Here is an 18337-nt window from a genome sequence, read left to right on the forward strand (position 1 = left end):
CCAGAAGGCTGATGCAGTAAACTAATTATTAACATATCTTAATAAATGACTAAAAATACAAACTTCTTATATTTCTAATTAATGCATTGATTTCCCTGCGTTAAGTGCTATCAACAAATATTTAAATGATTTCCAAATACCGTTTCAAAACCATTTCGACCATTCCGTCGTATCTCCAGTATTTCCTTTTAAAAATAAACAATGATGGTTCACGTGCCCTCAAATAGAAGGTAATTGCTTTAGCAGTTAAATAATTGAAACTGAAAGATTCAAATAAAAATCATATAGAGCTTCCTCACTGCATATCATGTTTAGAATAATCTCATGGCATAATCACCTTTATTCTTGTTTACGTTCCAATGCTCTTTCGATCGAAAACCATTTTGCATTCTCGTTTACGCCAGCAACATCAAATGGGCCGTGAATTCGAACGAATAGGATTCGATCGAAAGTTGGATCCGCCGTAAAAAATAATGAGGGTGAAAATCTCTGTTGGTATTCGTATCGGATTTGAATATGTAAAATGTAATTCATTATATAGCGTTTCACTTCTTTTCAATCCTCGGGGGGCCCCTTTGATCGCGGTTCCCGGGGCATTTGCCCCCTTGGCACCCCCCCAAATCCGGGCCTGCTTGCAGTGATTCCTCTTGCAAAATTCTAGAGACTCCGAACATATTAAACGTAATCTCACACACGATAAAAATATTTCAAATCAAATTTCTTAAATTATACAACGATCAACTTGAACCCCGATGATGGTAGTCGGAAGCTATTGTTTTGACTACAACCCTTCAAAAAAAGTGATCTTCCTTCTAGTATCGTTCAGCTACGGTGAACTTTCTCTCATTCTCTGATTTAACTGCAGTGTTTTGTTTCCTACACAATCGACTGCGCAAAGTGAAAGTTTCATTCTTTAAAACACATCAACATTGCAAATCAGCTGTTTCTACTAAACCACTTCCGCTAACGGTCTATTGTTGTGACGCAACTCATGCTTTGCCTTGACTTACTTATTCTTCCGTCGTCTATCTTCAAATGGGCCATCACATTCCTAACCATAGTCAAACTGTAGTCCCTTTTACTAACCGACCTGATCGTCATCAACGTCGCCGCGCCGTATCGTTTCACAATCGCCCTCTAAGCTTGATGGGTGGTTTCCCTCTGCCAACAATACCCCACCGCCCAATCCTAATTAGTCGGTGTCTCTTTTAAATCCCCATCACCCCGGATCCGGAGCGGGAAAACTCCGACAAAATATGAAGATCGTTTTGTTTCTTGCTGTAAATTAGTATCTTCCCGTGTCGGTCGTCGATTTTCGGCGGCGTCGTCGTCGTCAGTCGCCATAATCGGTGCCGCATATGTTGTGCCTTTTGCTTGAAATAATATTTACTCTATATTTGCTTTTCGGGAAAAATGCCGTGTGTAACTTTTTGTCTACTTGGTAGTGGAATAGTGGAGGAGTAGCTGAGGAGGGTCGAAGCGTGCGAAGATGTTCGGTCAGGCGGTACAGTATTGGACAATACATTTGCAACTTTTCAGATTTTATATATAAAATGGTGAATTTTGGAGGGTTGGATCTAAGTTATTTATGGACCGATTTGATTTAAATTTTCAAGCACTTCAGACATAACTTGAATTTCAAAATATATTTTCTTTATTTTTCTGTACACGAGTTCAAAATCAACAACAACATATATAAATTGCATTTTGGACGAATTTTAATAATTGGCATGACTCAAAAGAAAAAGCATTATAGTAATAAGGTAAGGTCCTGTTGAGTGTTGTATACTAGACTCGTACACGACACTGAAGACGGCCTTACAGTTGAGGTCGAAATACGCGTATCTGTCAAAGAATACAAACTCTAGTGGAATTAAATGGTATAGAACTAAAATCGGGTTTTCATCTACTTAAAATATTTAGACAAGATGAAAAGTTTGCTGAAGACACTTTTTGTATAGTTTATTATAGTTCTGAGATACATAAGTCGTTGAGATTTTTTTTTGTCAAATTTGTCATAAGGTACCGTGGGGTAACTACATAATAATCAATAGTATAGTAGTATCTTTATTTAATCAAATTATAATAAACCATGTGTCGAACAAAAAAAAACATTGTAACTAGAATAATTTGGAGACAATTCATCCATTTATACTCATAAGTTATACAGACGTTTTGTAGGATTATTCCTAACGATGTCTTCGACAAACACTCGTAGTTTAAAAATATTAGTTACATTTACTGAGATTTAAACTACGTTTATTTGGCTTTCTCAGTCATGGGAAAAAATCAAAACGGTTTGTATTGTTTTTCCCGACGTTGGGCAAAGCAAAACATACCGTTTTGATTTTTTCCCATGACTGAGAAAGCCAAATAAACGTAGTTTAAATCTCAAACATCCCAGTCGAATTTATCTACAAAAAGTTACATTTACTTTTGAATAACAAACTAAAATCCTTCTATTCTATTTATGAATATATGTGTTTCATCTGTCTAGAACAATTTATATAGTCAAATAAGGTACAATACTATGCTTTCAATTGGAAAATTAGTATACTTTGCTCGTTTGCAATTTAGCTTAGATAGAGCACGAAAAGTTTTGAAATTATTAGTATTTTATATTTTTTATACCAGAAAGGATAAAACAAACTTTTAGGTAGATTAATTAAAATTTTCTGTGGTAAACTTGACAAATTCAAGCTGAGAATGGAACAAAATGAAGGAGAACAACATTTGCGGATATTAAAGCTTATTAAACTTTTCGTAAGCAGTTTATCGTCTTACCCCACCCCATTAAAAGGTAGGGGTAAGTGTACCATGTCCAATATATTTGTATTTATTTATAAAAATCATATATTTTTCATTGTGATTCATTCAATTAGATCTGAAATTCTCACCATTTGTCGAAAAAAATAATAGAATTTGATTTAAGACAGAGCAGGGTGTCTACTACATGGATAAAACCTGGAAAACCTGGAATTATTAGGGAATTTTATTCAACCTGGAAAAAACCTGGAATTCTCAGGGAATTTGAATTACAATCAGGGAAAATATTTTGAGGCAGTAATTCATGGTAAAATATGTTCACTTCAAAGGATTTTTGCGTCAAAATCCAGAGATTACCATTACTTTCCTAAATACTCTCTTCAATAACAAAAATTCGGCTACGCCACTATCATAACGTTACTTAAGTTATTCAGTGAGGATCTTTTCAGATATGGAACTTTATCGCCTTATCTAAACATCAAATATCTTCAGGTATATTTGATCAGTATTGGATTCACATATCTAGGGCTAGGGGCAGGGTTTTTTTTCAGAGACTTGGTCTCTATTTGTGATGAAATGTCCCTATTTTAACCAATATGGTCTCTAAAGGATCTTTGTCCCTATCTTGCTTGTAGTGAATTCTGATGCAATATTCTATAAGGCCTCGAGAAACTTTCAGAGCCTGTTACGAGACTATTCAACTAATTCTTTCAGAAATTCTTCACATATTTCTAGAGAAAATGTTCCAAGAATTTTCCTTGTGTTTTCTCCAGATATTTCATCTGGAATACTTTCAGGGACTAATGCAGGATTCTCTACAGGAATTCTTCAAGAGATTCCTCTACCAATTCTACCAGCAATTTTTCAAAGGATGCTTAAGGGAATGTCACCAGAATTTGATTCAGGGCATCCTCGAGCAATTCAACGTTACTACCTCCAGTCATTTCCTTAGAGATTACTTCATTTTTTTCCAAGGACTATTCTAGGACTTCCTCGAGATATTTTTTCAATAATTCTTCAACCGAATTTTCCAGCTGTAACTGTATTAGATCTTCCAATGATTCCCACAGAATATCTTCCAAGAAGCCCGCAAAGGTTGATGCATAAGCTTTCAGTTTTTTTAAGAATTTCTACGCCATTATGTCCACATTCACTCCAAAGAATTGTTACAAAAAATCCTCGAGTAATTAATCAGTAAATCTATTAGGAACATTTCATATTCGACCTGTGTTTCGTGGTTCAGTTACTCTATTATTTATTTTTGGAATTTCCTCTGCATTTCAACCAAGGATTACAGTTGTCCCAAACATTCCTCATGAATCAAATAAAAAAATACCATAAAATTCTCATAAGTTTATCTAAGATTCCACATTAGTTACTACTACAACTATTTTTCCAAGAAATCCTTCGATCATTCCTACCAATTTCTTAGCGATTTCGTTTTTCAAGAAGTTGCTTCACAGAGATTCAATACTGATCTGTTTTTTTTTTCAATAATTTTAGCAATTACTCTTAAGTTTTGTCAAGAGTTTCTCTAAGAATCCTTATTTATCAAGAATGACTTTAGAACTTACACAAGATTTTTCAGAGGTTACTCTAATATTTGCTTTGGAAATTCGTCACGAAAAACTTATGGAAGAATGCTGGGCAAAATCTGTGAAAACTTCATTGAGAAATCTCTTAATTTTACAGGAGGAGTTACTGATACTAGAATTTCCTGGATTTCTTATTACTGTAATTTCCAATGAAATCTTAAAAGCTATCTCTGGAGTTATATCTCCCTGAAGGCATTTCAGGTTGAATATTACAACATGTTTAAAACGGGAGCCTTGGACGATGTTCTAGGAAACCGATGGGAAAATCACCGAAAAAAAACCTTGAGGACTAGAGATTTGCTTGAAAAATATCTGAAATTATATATCAAGCGTGTGCTAGAATAAGGGCGTAAGTCGCATGATCGATTTCTTTTCATCGATCCTCTCTTCTGCGAATAAAGGTGACAAGATGCGGGTTTGTTAGCATTTTTTCAGTTCAGGGCGCTAGGCAGCGATGCAATCTTGCGTCCAGAGGTGAAAAAATGCTGACACACCCTCTTCTTGTCACCTTTATTCGCAGAAGAGAGGATCGATGAAGAGAAATCGATCATGCGACTTACGCCCTTATTCTAGCACACGCTTGATATGAAGTAATTCCTGATGAGATTTTCGAGATAATTCCTGTGATTTTTTTTTTTGAAAAATTCAGGTTGTTATTTAAGATATCCAAAAAAAAATTCTTAGCGAAATACCTTAGGAAAATTCTTGAAGTGATTTTATGGGAAATAATTACTAAATGAACTCCTGGAGAAAAAATCAAATCTCTCAAATTAAAATATCTATCCATTTATCTAATTTGAAGAAATCTTCAGTGTTATATCTGGATCTTTGGGCAAATACCTGAGATTATTGATGAAATTCCTTGAGAAAATCATTGAAAAAGCAGTAATACAAACACTATTATTTGTCGTAATATCTCAAGGAAGTTCAAACAAGAAAATATTCTCAGAGAAATGTCAGGTCTGATTCCATAAAAAATCAAACTCTTTTCTCCTGGTTCCTGTTAGGTTTCGATTTGTTTTTTGATTATTGTTAGTTCTCTTTTTTCAAGCTAGAGGTTTCTGAATTTCCTCTTTTCAAAACACTCAGTCCCTACCAGCCATGCTTCATGAACAATTTCTAAAATTATTGGAAAATATTCAATTTCGGAAAAACCGATTCCGGATAAGTTATCTGGAATTTAAACAACTTCGAATTATTTTTTTACAATCATGATTCATTCAGAGCTCTTGAAAGTTTTCGAATGAAATGCAATTAATTAATCATTTACCTAAATTACCACATTTGTAAATGTTATACAGGTCGGATTCGATTAAATGGGAACTTTATTATCCGTTTTCTAAACACAATGATAGACAGAACTTTTACAAACGAAATAATAAACACCATCATTATTAAATACAATTCACATGAATATTCGAATTAAGATTTAATATTGTTAGCATATTGTTTTATAATGTCTAGAAGAGTGAACACACATTAAAACACTTTTTAAAATTGTCATTAGTTTGTTTTGGTCATATAAAATTAGAGTATTTCTTGAACCTGGAACTGGTAATATCAGGGAATTTCATTTCGGTAAACGAGTAGACACCTTGCAGAGATACAATGGATTTTTGATTTATGGAAAACAATTTTCAAATTAATTATTTTTTGCAACTAACAAGTTTGCTTGTGTTAGTGTACTTGTAGTACCAGTTTTGCAACAGGATCATTTACCCCACTGTTCCTTAACTTCTTAACTCGCAACTGAGATCTAGTCCACCAAAGTTGACCATTTTGTATGAAAAATGAAAAAAAAAGTTACGAATGTATTGTCCAACACTGTATGTCATTTGTTGACCCTGCATGTTTCGGGGAGCGCTATTTATCGTTCCTTGATCAGACCGGATTATCCGCAACACTGCCGAGCGATGACGGCAGCAGTAATCGATTAATATCTGGCGGGATTCTGGCGCAGATTTATGCTTTGTTTATGCACGATCTGGGTTTATTGTAGTGGAGTTCTAATGTTGTACGATGCTGGCGGTCATAATACAGTTTTGCACAAAGGGATGTTGTTAACCGCAACTTATTGGCAAGGGAAGTCATATATTTTGGCAGCTGCTTATGTTACCTGGTAAATTGAGATACTCAGGGTAGTTCGAAGGTCAATGTTTATTATATAAATGTTAACTCCATCAGATGAATACCATACAGGCAAAGTGCTGGTGATTTTCTATTTTTAGGCAACAATAGCGCTTGTTACGCCAGAATGCTGACGAATGACGAGAAGAGGTTGGAATTGATATTGCATTTAAAACTGGCCCACAGTAGACCGAATATACCCCTGCATCTACGCCAGTTCATGTGGGAAGGTAAGGTAATTTTTACGGCAGAGAGGCTTGCTGTAGCAGGTTGTCTGTGTTTCAGGCATAAGAAACTTCTTCTTGGCATTACGTTCCCACTGGTACAATGCCTGCTTCTCAGCTTAGTGTTCAATGAGCACTTCCACAGCTATTAACTGAGAGCTTTCTTTGCCAAAGTTGTCATTTTCGCATTCGTATATCGTGTGGCAGGTACGATGATCCTTTATACCCAGGGAAGTCAAGGAAATTTCCATCACAAAAAGATCCTGGACCGACCGGGAATCGAACCCAGACTCCTGGAGCATGGCTTTGCTTTGTAACCATTAGGCTATGAAAGGCGAACACTTAACGTCCCACAAACTCAATAACATTTTTTCGCCTTGATGTTCAAAACCGTGAATGAGTTCGCCATAACGTCCCATCACCCGCACTTCAGTGTGATGACGACTACATCGAATCGCCGCATTCCGGACGAGCTGCCAAAATCCACTTAATTTCTATCGAACAACTTTCAACATCTTCTCGTCGTCGATCGAGACGTCAACACTGCCTACAAATTGCTACGCTCCTCTTGAATGTGGTTTCGTCATCTCTCGTCGTCGTCGTCGTCTGTCCGGCAGTCGTCAACTACCATAGGACTCCATCGATTCAGTGTTTACTATAAAATCGAACGAAAACGAACGAATCTCGACGTCGCGGGGAAAATCGACCAGTTCATCAATCTGCGCGTGTGATTATTGATTCTTTTCTAATTCAACAGCAGAAAATTCTAGATTAATCTTGCTGATAGACTTCCATCGATTTATACATTATATACATATGACGTTCTGCTCAATAGACCTCTCTCGTTAAACCTCAAATCTGCTAGAGGATCATCCTTGATCCACATAAGGGTAGCATTATGCGAGAGAAATAGAGCATATTTGAGATGTGCTCATCAGCATCGTTTAAGGTCTCCAAAATGTCAGAGTTCAAAATAATAATCTATCCGCCAATAATCTAAAACATGAACGATAAAATCCAACGAGATAGGTCTATTTCCCTCACGGTGTGAAAAGTCGCACAACAATCGTGCGTGCGTCGATCGTGACCCGAATACACCACAAAGAGCCACGAACATTATTCGCCGCTGTGTTGAGCCGGCAGCATTATGGGCCAGAAACAAAAATTTCGTGACGGAATTTGAAATATTTGGTTCCAATGGGATTTGCAATATTGGTTATAAAAAAAGCATTATTTTTCGATTTCAGTTAATCTGCATGCAAGTTTACCAGCTTGTATGGCAATTAATTTGTTTAATTTGCCTCATAGTTCATACTCTATGTGCATAACAGTACTTAACAACATAGTTCCTAAAACTTTCGTTGCCCAACGTTTTTTTAGTGCTTTCAAAATGTATTACATCTTGTCATATAAGATAAACGAAGCATGTTGTATATCGCAGGCTTGTTGAAGAAACGTTTGAAATCAAATTTTATTCGCTCAATTTTAACCAGAATATATCTTACATGGATGTTCAAGTTGAATTCTGCATGATTGGTGGATTAGATCACTAAACAGTTAGATAAATCATAGTTTTAACTTCATACATTATGACTTATGTCGTCGATCAACAGTCACACATGTCCACGATAACAAGAAATCCTTCTCAGAGGTTGTTTTTGATTTCTGGCCCATAGTGTGTAGTTTTCCGACTCGGGAGGACCTTTTTCTCTCAGATCAATAGAGCCGTTCGTTCGTTTTCTCTCCGACCGACCGGTTCTAGTTCGGTTTTGCGAATGGTTGCCGATCAGTTGAATTGTTCCGGTCGGCCTGATCCGTGCGCGTCCAAATCGATCGTGACCCAGGTCGTAAAAATGTGATTGAATTTCAAAATGTGACCACCGCGTGCATTACATGGATGAACGGTTACGGCTCTCGGTGTGGCTTTTTGACGAACATAAATTATACACCGTGTATGGGTTAGTCTTGTTAATGGTGAAGCGTTAAATCAAGTGATCTCGAATTTTGCAAAAAATATCAACTCGTAACTTACTGATGGAAGGAGAGAACGTTGTGTTGAGTCGCGTCCTGTAGTGAGCAGAGCAGTGATATATGGTGCAACAAATTTTCCCATTCACGCACGCAGTGCAGTGGCCTCCGTGAAGAACGCTACAGTCAAAAGTGCAGTGAATCGGCACACACAGTCATCGCGATTGCATTCGATGTCGTCGTAGGGGTGGAAATGTAAACATCGTCATAAATTGGAAACAAAAACAAATTTCGAAATTTCGGTCAGCAAATGAGTCCATATATCACGGCATGGAAAGGATTCATCGAGAGAAAATGTGCCCGATATAATGAACGTGAACGTGAAATGCCGCATGGTTTAATCATGGTTCGAGTACGCGGTAGTTGTGTCGCGGGTTGTGGTCTATTTGTTAACCGTTTGGATGTCGACAATATGAATGGTGTCGAATAATCTAAACACTAAGCTACCGTCGTACGGGGTGACATTGGTCCATAAGGCTGACTTTGGGGCAATATTTTTACAGTAAGCTAATGCCAGAAAATGAAAAATAATGTGTCAAGTTTCAAAAATACGTTATTAATAGCCAATAGATGGCCATAGATTAGTGTTTTGGTGCTCCTACTAGTCATGAGATGCATCGGAAGAGGCGGTCAAAGTCACCCCCTAGGCTCAATGTCACCCCACCCCGCACGGCGGTATTCGAAACTATGTATTTAGACCTTTATTGATTACCAAGAGACATTTGTCCAGCTTGATCTAGTAGCAATTCATGGGTACCGTGCGGTACAGTAAGATCTACAAACTAACTTTGATAATAATGTGGTCATTTAATGATCTTCTTGTTCTTGTTGACATTACGTCCCCACTGGGACAGAACCTGCTTCTCAGCTCAGCTCAGTGTTCTTATGAGCACTTCAACAGTTATTAACTGAGAGCTTTCTTTGCCAAAGTTGCCATTTTCGCATTCGTATATCGTGTGGCAGGTACGATGATACTCTATCCCCAGGGAAGTCAAGGAAATTTCCTTTACGAAAAGATTCTGGAACGACCGGGAATCGAACCCAGACACCTTCAGCATGGCTTTGCTTAGTAGCCGCGGACTCTAACCACTCGACTAAGGAAGGCTCAATCATTTCATGATGTCAAGGTTTATATCCTCTATGCAGGCTTCCGAATTCTCACTCACTCTCACGATAATGGATTTATCCCTCACAGCAGTTTTCAGCGATCAGCTGCCTTGCGATTTTATCCGTCCACAAAACAAAGCGAAAATAGATAATTGCACATTTCCGAAGCTGTGAGAAGTTTGTTTTCTCTTTCTCCGATCCATGGAGAATTTTTCCTGTATCCATCGCCACAAGCAGCAGTTGCTTTTATGCACCAAATTAACCACTCCTTTCGTCAAGTTGGTGTGGTAGCATGGTTAGCGTGCACGCGTCGCGGTTGTTTTTAGCAATATTCTAGGTTCGAATCCCGTCACCGGCACTAGTTTTTGTTTATCCACATAGTGATAATTCTCGGGAGCAGTTGGTGAGCGAAAATATGATGGAGTGAAAAACAAATTATCCACAGAGTGGAGTGATTATCGATTATCCTCCATCGTAGCTCCAGGGAAAATAAGTGTGAGTGATAAAAGATGTTCACGCGTGGAAGCGAAAAAAGCATTCTCCTTACGTGCGAAAAATCGTAGATTTCGCATCATTGATACGAAAATTCAGAACCCTACCTCTATGTTTCTATCCTAATGTTTCTAGAATAGATTAGAATGGGAGGTTATTTAGAGCATGGCAAAGTTTTTTGCCTTCTTTCTTGTTCAGATGAGTGGTCAGAACATGAAATTTGATAAATTAAACTCAGCTAAGATCTTTGTCTGAGGAATCTAAGAGTGCAATTTTTCATCTTCATGGAGTTTCAGGAGCGGTATCTCAAACGGTTTTGCATAGATACAAGTCGGAAGCTTCAAGAATCCAAAGAGTATGAAATATTTCTTCTTGGAAGCTGCTGGACAGCATAGAGGCCTTGTTTTTCCTAATTCTCGAATTGAAATCCGTCACTTTGAAAATTTCTTTAAGGTGAAACATCTCGGAATCAAAAGATGGCCGGCACAATGGCCGACTTGGCCCCTACTCACGTTTTCAAAGGCACTAATCTGGAGAAATAGTTGTCCAACGTTCCTGATCTTTTTATTTTAAACTTTCTGCTAGTGCACAAAGCCAAAATAAAAAGTGCACAGCTGTTCCATGCTTTCTTCGTGAGATTTGTGCCTTTGAAGTTTTAGTGCAATCTCAGAAGTTGATTCCAAACTGTTTCACCTTAAAGCATGTTAATGTTTACTCAGACTTCCCTTGTCAGTGAAGCGTACTTAGTTGGCTGCAAAGTATCATCATGCCTTTCAAGAAGCTTTGTAGAGCTTTATCTTTGTCGGTTCTAGGTTGTATAGTTTTCTAGTTGCTCTGATTCTGGAAATTATTGTAGGGTAGAAGCACTGGTTTTGGCCATACGGCAGTTGTGGCCATAGTGGATTATACACCGTTTTAAATATCCAATCAGTATGAAACCTTTTGTGTTCAGTAAGTCACATTCATATGATAGAGCTACATTCATTTACTCGTCCAAATTTATTCAAAACATTAGAAAAACAATTCATTTTACTTATAATTTAAACTCCTATACACCTAATTTGGCCAGGGCACTCCTTATTTGGCCACTCTCATGAGAAATCAATGCAATTGGCCAATTTAGGAACCGAAGTTAAATATCTAGCCGAAACTGGTTCCGTTGGCCTATATTGACCAACAAGATTTTCAAAGCAAAAAAATGGTTTTAGCTCTGTTTTGGTATTTTACACAGATACTATATTTGTAGTATAAATACGGCTTCCCATTTAATTTTCATTGACATTTTCTCTTAGGCTAGCCAAAACCGGTGCTTTTACCCTATTGGTGACCTTCCACGTAGTTGCCGACCACTACCTGATAATGAAATTTGTTTTTTTTTTGTAGTTTGACCATTAGGGCCATCCTAGTGCAAACTTTTGTCTGCGAATTTGTGCCTTCAGTTCACGTCCAATCTTTTTCTTCAAACATATTTGCGTCTTAATGAATTCACACATGTGTATATAAGATGTTCAAAAAAAAACCGTTCGATCTATGGGAGCTAAAACAAAGACAATCCAGTAAAAATTGCCAAAAGGCGTTTTTTTTTCATTTTCCTCGTTTTGATGAGCAGATACGGAACAAGAAATTCAGAGATGTTTGATATGTAGCAAGCTATGTTTCGGAACAGCCAATTTAGTGAAAACTTCCACGAGGAACCGGATATCCGACACAAGGCCGATTCATTCAAAACCCATTGAATCATCCTTCTTAAGATCTAATTTGTAAAAACTTGAAATATGATACAGTGCTGCATAGAATTACCGGACGCTTCGTAAGCCGGACACTGGCCTTTTCCACGGTGTGGATGTACCAAATTTCGATTTGTCTTCGCCTAAAATCCATAATTATGACGTCTTCTACATTCTCCAAACATGAAAGCCGCCGAAAAAAAAATTGGGTGATTTTAAGCCGGTGTCCGGGATTCGAAGCATCCGGACACTTCGAATTAACACGATATATCTGAGCCTGGTTGGATAGAAAAAAAAATGTTTGGCTTACATAGTGAAACTTCTGGCACCAAAATGGACGGATTTATGATTTTTGTAAATTATGTTGACACCAATAAAAACTTCTGACTCCAAAATTAGTTATGTTTTTCATATTAATCTAGCGCCCCGGGCCGCATTTACCGTAGGGGTGAGGGGGTAAGATGGCCCCAGGGCCCCACAAATCTCATATTCATAGTTAAACTTTTGCGAAAAATTAGAATCAATGCAATGGTACATACTTTGACTGAAACAAAATATTAGAACATTCAGAATGTTGACTTTACGAGTAACAATAAGATTGAGAAAAATTCATATACGCTTTGGATAAACAAGTGCCATTCTTTTGCTTAAGTTCCTAACGATTTTCTAACGTAACTTTTTCAATTGTACGAAAGCTTTCTCAACGCAGTTTAAGACTAGGTCCAAATGCAATTATTTATCTGCAGAAGTTATAGGATTTAATTATTTAAATATTTATTCAGAAAAGGATCTATCGATCACACTGAAGGGCTGGTAATTTTTAAGTTCCTGAATACTTTAGACGCCTCTAGCTTGAAAAAAGAGACCGAAAATTGATCAAACAGGCTACAAAAAAGCCCAAATGAACCAGAATATGTACTTGCTTCTTCATCATAGAATCAGACCAGACAATTATCTTTTTTGATAATTACTAATGCCACGTTAGTATTACTGTTCGTATTACCCTATTAGTTTTTTACAAGATTATCTCTAGGACTTCCAGGAGTTCATTAAGTGTTTATTTCCTGTGGAGTTCCTCCAAGATTTTTCCTAAACGATTTCTCCAATAATTTTGTTTCGGATATCTCAAGAGTATAACCTGGATATCTAAGGATAACCATAGAAATTACCCAAGAGATTCCATCCATCTTCCATAGATTTCCTTAGTATATCCTCCAAGATTTACGTTTAGAACATCTTCAAAAAATCTTCGTAAGGTCTCCTAGAGTAACAACAGTAAAATTCGGATAAAGGATTCGTGAAAAAATCACTGGAAAAAACTCCTAGCACAGTCAAACCTCCGTGAGTCGATATCCGAAGGGACTATCGACACATGGAAATGTCGAGTGAAGTATATGAATGCTTTGAAAACTGATCGAGGCGATCATCATATTTTGTGTTTTAGTATGGTTCCATGAGTCGATATCGAGTCATGGAACATCGACTTACGAAGATTTCACTGTATAGTCTCTGGGAAAAATAGAGTATTTTTTGTTTTGTTTAGAGAGACTTTTCCCAAAAACAAACAAAAAAATACTCAGATGAAATTACTGGAGGCAGTACCGTTAGAGTGCTCTAGGATTTCCTGGAGAAAATTCTCTAAGTATCCTATGAAAAATCTCTGGAAGAATTTCTTGGAGAAATTTTAGAGGAATCTCCAAAAGAAGTAAAATTCTTGAAATTCTTCTTCTGCTGAAAGGCTCCGTTGAAGTATTTTATTTTATCTCTGGAGCCTATAGAATTTTGTATCGGGATCCACTGTAATCAGAATAAGCAAAAAAGAAGCCCTAGTGACCTTTCATTGAAAAAAGAGACTTTTTAGAGACTTTCATTCAAAATGGAGATCAAGTCTCTGGAAAAAGACCTGCTACCGACCCTACACCAATTTCTTAAACTCAAATCTGTTAAGTAAATCTGTATGTTTTACAGCTTGAAAATTGAAACATAAATAGAACAAGCATGATTTGAATTAGGGAAAGATGTGAAATATCAAATGAATTTTGTAGTTGACGAATAAGCCCCAAAAAACATTGAATTTATCCTGTTAACGTATAAAATCTACAGAGATATATAAAATATTAAGGAAAACATTAGTTGCATGAATTTAAAATCAAAATTGGTCTACTTTGAATTTGGATTTGAAGCATTTTTTTAACATTATACCATGAATAGAATTCACGTGCCCCCTTGTGTCTACGCCAATGATTACTGAAATGCATATTTTAGAATCGCCCACTTATATGAAATGTATATTATTTATTACATAAACGTTATACTGTGTTAAGATTTTGATGTACGGCTTATCATAAGTGTACCAAAAAATATTCAAAGTCTCAAAATAACTGATGAAGTGCTTTATATTATTCCTGATATGACTAAAAAGAACTTGGTACGGCCTTAATAGTCAAATTAAATCCTCGAATGAAATATCAGAAAAATTCACCACTTCTATTTCAATGCAACATAACGTAAAAAGGTCATATGTTTCAAAAATTTGGAATACTCAGATGTTTTCTTCTTTTTTTTTAGAAATTTTGAAATTAATAGTGTCGATAAAAATGAGTATGAAAAAACGGATAACAATAATAAAAGTATTAACTGCCTAATCCCAAAATGTCCCTTCATCAAAACTTTTTTTTTTCTACTATACTATTTGTTTCTTATATAGTTGTTATGTTGGAACAAATATCTGTAACATCAAAATCTACGTTATCTTTTAAGAAACTCTCAGATGCTATATGAAAATCCATATAAGGTACAAAAAAAAACTGAATGCATCACAAAACATTTTGTTTTTGCAAACCATCAAGTTTTGCCTAAAATGAATTGAATGAATTATGTTTGAAGATAAAAGTGAGATGTAGAATAAATAATTCTTCAAAATCATAACTGTATAAACTTCCATTAAATTGAGTAGACACTGCATTTTCGGTGGTAGGTCATTTGGCATAAAGTCGTTTGGCATAAAGCCGTTTGGCATAAAGTCGTTTGGCATAATGGTCATTTGGCATAAAGTCGTTTGGCATAACGGTCGTTTGGCATAATGGTCGTTTGGCATAATAGTCGTTTGGCATAATGGGTCTGAAACCAAGAATTTCTTAAGATGACATTCGTTTTTACATTTCTTTTGAATCTTTCTGATGATTTCACGCTCATTTGAAGTCAATTGACACAAAATTACACTTTATTCAACAATTATATGCTCTAGAATAATCTCAAACATATAAAGAAAGTTATTGCCAATAGCATTTTATTATTTATTCAGAAATAACCCCTCTTTCAAAAATAAATTCTTCTGAGTTTCGGTATAGCAGGTATTTTTGCACTGAATATTTTGATATATTTAGCACAAATTTAGCCTTCTTCAAACGTTCTACGTTTTTGTTTTTCTAAATATAATGTAACCATAATTAATGGTAAAAAAAACTGTTGATTTAAAATTTAAATAAATTTCACCTTCTTTTATACATAGGGTGTTCTTTGGAGCTATTAGTGGTTATCACGCGTAAAGGCCCATTCACAAATTTCTTAACGCTCTAGGGGGTGGGTGTCCTAACGTTGTTACGGCTCATGCAAAAATTGTAGAGTATCAATACAAAAAGCGTCACGAGGGGGTGGGTGGGTGTCCAAAATGGCCAATTCAAACGTTATTTAATATATGAACCAACCCTAATGGTATGGGTGCCCTAGTGTAGATGTGGTTGTCTCGAAAACACCCAGTATCCCAGTGTAAATTTTTCAAATTGGGTAATATTTCCATATGCATTTTGATGAGTCTGGAAAGCGTGTGCAAGTTTCTTTGAGGAAAACAAAAACAAACTGTGTATGACGAGCGTATGCTAGTCTCCGTGTGTTTAAATGTCACTAAGATCTATTTTTTAAATATTTTATTGTTTACAACTGACAAAAGAGCGGCATTCGATAACATTGCTTAAGCTATCAGCGAAAAGAGACATCGATTACTGCAGTTACTTCGATGGGTTGTGCCACTTTTCACTGAATGTCGTTTCCCCGAATATCCCGTTTTCCCGATTAACCCAGCAGTCATAATTGTCGTAACTTTATACATTTCAGGGTGGTGAACAAAATGGCCATCTAATATGCACCCTTCTTTATTTAATTGTGGGTTCTTTCGAGTTTTACCGTCACTTTGAAAATTTCTTTAAAGCATGTTAATGTTTACTCAGACTTCCCTTGTCAGTGAAGCGTACTTAGTTGGCTGCAAAGTATCATCATGCCTTTCAAGGAGCTTTGTAGAGCTTTATCTTTGTCGGTTCTAGGTTGTATAGTTTTCTAGTTGCTCTGATTCTGGAAATCATTGTATTGGTGACCTTCCACGAAGTTGCCGACCGCTACCTGATAATGAAATTTGTTTTTTTTTTGTAGTTTGACCATTAGGGCCATCCTAGTGCAAACTTTTGTCTGCGAATTTGTGCCTTCAGTTCACCTCCAATCTTTTTCTTCAAGCCTATTTGTGTCTTAATGAATTCACACATATGTATATAAGATGTTCAAAAAAAACCGTACGATCTATGGGAGCTAAAACAAAGACAATCCAGTAAAAATTGCCAAAAAGCGTTTTTTTTTCATTTTCCTCGTTTTGATGAGCAGATACGGAACAAGAAATTCAGAGATGTTTGATATGTAGTAAGCTATGTTTCAGAACAGCCAATTTAGTGAAAACTTCCACGAGGAACCGGATATCCGGCACAAGGCCGATTCATTCAAAACCTCTTGAATCACCCTTCTTAAGATCTAATTTGTAAAAACTTGAAATATGATACCGTGCTGCATCGAATTACCGGGCGCTTCGAAAGCCGGACACTGGCCTTTTCCACGGTGTGGATGGACCAAATTTCGATTTGTCTTCGACTAAAATCCATAATTATGACGTCTTCTACATTCTCCAAACATGGAAGCCACCGAAAATAAAATTGGGTGGTTTTTAGCCGGTGTCCGGGATTCGAAGCATCCGGACACTTCGAATTAACACGGCATATCTGAGCCTGGTTGGATAGAAAAAAAAATGTTTGGCTTACATAGTGAAACTTCTGGCACCAAAATGGACGGATTTATGATTTTTGTAAATTATTTTGACACCAATAAAAACTTCTGCCTCCAAAATTAGTTATGTTTTTCATATTAATCTAGCGCCCTGGGCCGCATTTACCGTAGGGGGATACTTTGACTGAAACAAAATATTAGAACATTCAGAATGGGCTTTTGTTGACTTTACGAGTAACAAGAAGATTGAGAAAAAAATCAAATACGCTTTGGGGCCCAGATAGCCGTAGCGGTAAATGCGCAGCTATTCAGCATGACCATGCTGAGGGTCGTGGGTTCGAATCCCGCTGGTCGAGGATCTTTTCGTAAAGGAAATTTTCTCGATTCCCAGGGCATAGAGTATCTTCGTACCTGCCACACGATATACATATGCAAAAATGGTCAATCGGCAAAGAAAGCTCTCAGTTAATAACTGTGGAAGTGCTCATAAGAACACTAATCTGAGATGCAGGCTTTGTCCCAGTTGGGACGTAACGCCAGAAAGAAGAAGAAGAAGAAGAACGCTTTGGATAAACAAGTGCCATTCTTTTGCATAAGTACCTAACGATTTTCTAACGTAATTTTTTCAACTGTACGAAAGCTTTCTCAACGCAGTTTAAGACTAGGTCCAAATGCAATTATTTATCTGCAGAAGTTATAGGACTTGATTATTTAAATATTTATTAAAAAAATGATCTATCGATCACGCTGAAAGGCTGGTAATGTTTAAGTTCCTTGAATACTTTAGACGCCTATAGCTTGAAAAAAGAGACCGAAAATGGATCAAACAGGGTACAAAAAAGCCCAAATGAATCAGAATATGTACTTGCTTCTTCATCATAGAATCAGACCAGACAATTATCTTTTTTGATAATTACTAATGCCACGTTAGTATTACTGTTCGTATTACCCTATTAGTTGTTTTTCAAGATTTTCATTAGGACTTCCAGGAGTTCATTAAGTGATTATTTCCTGTGGAATTCCTCCAAGATTTTTCCTAAACAATTTCTCCAATAATTTTGTTTCGTATATCTCAAGAGTATAACCTGGACAACTAAGGATAACCATAGAAATTACCCAAGAGATTCCATCCATCTTCCATAGATTTCCTTAGTATATCCTCCAAGATTTACGTTTAGAACATCTTCAAAAAATCTTCGTAAGGTCTCCTAGAGTAACAACAGTAAAA

The 18337-nt window shown here is 36.5% G+C and overlaps 2 protein-coding genes across 15 annotated transcripts in view; both read left to right on the forward strand.

Moving 5' to 3' along the window:
• LOC5571296 (serine/threonine-protein kinase N) overlaps positions 1–18337 on the forward strand; it is a 370020-nt gene that overhangs the window by 286082 nt on the left and 65601 nt on the right. The gene's annotated exons all lie outside the window — the stretch shown is intronic.
• Positions 7351–18337, forward strand: part of LOC110675370 (polycystic kidney disease protein 1-like 3) — a 34388-nt gene continuing 23401 nt past the window's right edge. The window contains exon 1 of one of the 3 annotated variants that reach the window (XM_021840144.1): positions 7351–7439. The gene's annotated coding sequence lies outside the window, so the exon portion shown is untranslated. Of the gene's footprint in view, positions 7440–8313; positions 8671–18337 lie in introns of those variants that run through there. The other 2 variants (XM_021840147.1, XM_021840146.1) reach the window with 2 other exon arrangements.

This window comes from Aedes aegypti, chromosome 2 (assembly GCF_002204515.2).
Source record: "Aedes aegypti strain LVP_AGWG chromosome 2, AaegL5.0 Primary Assembly, whole genome shotgun sequence".
NCBI lineage: Eukaryota > Metazoa > Arthropoda > Insecta > Diptera > Culicidae > Aedes > Aedes aegypti.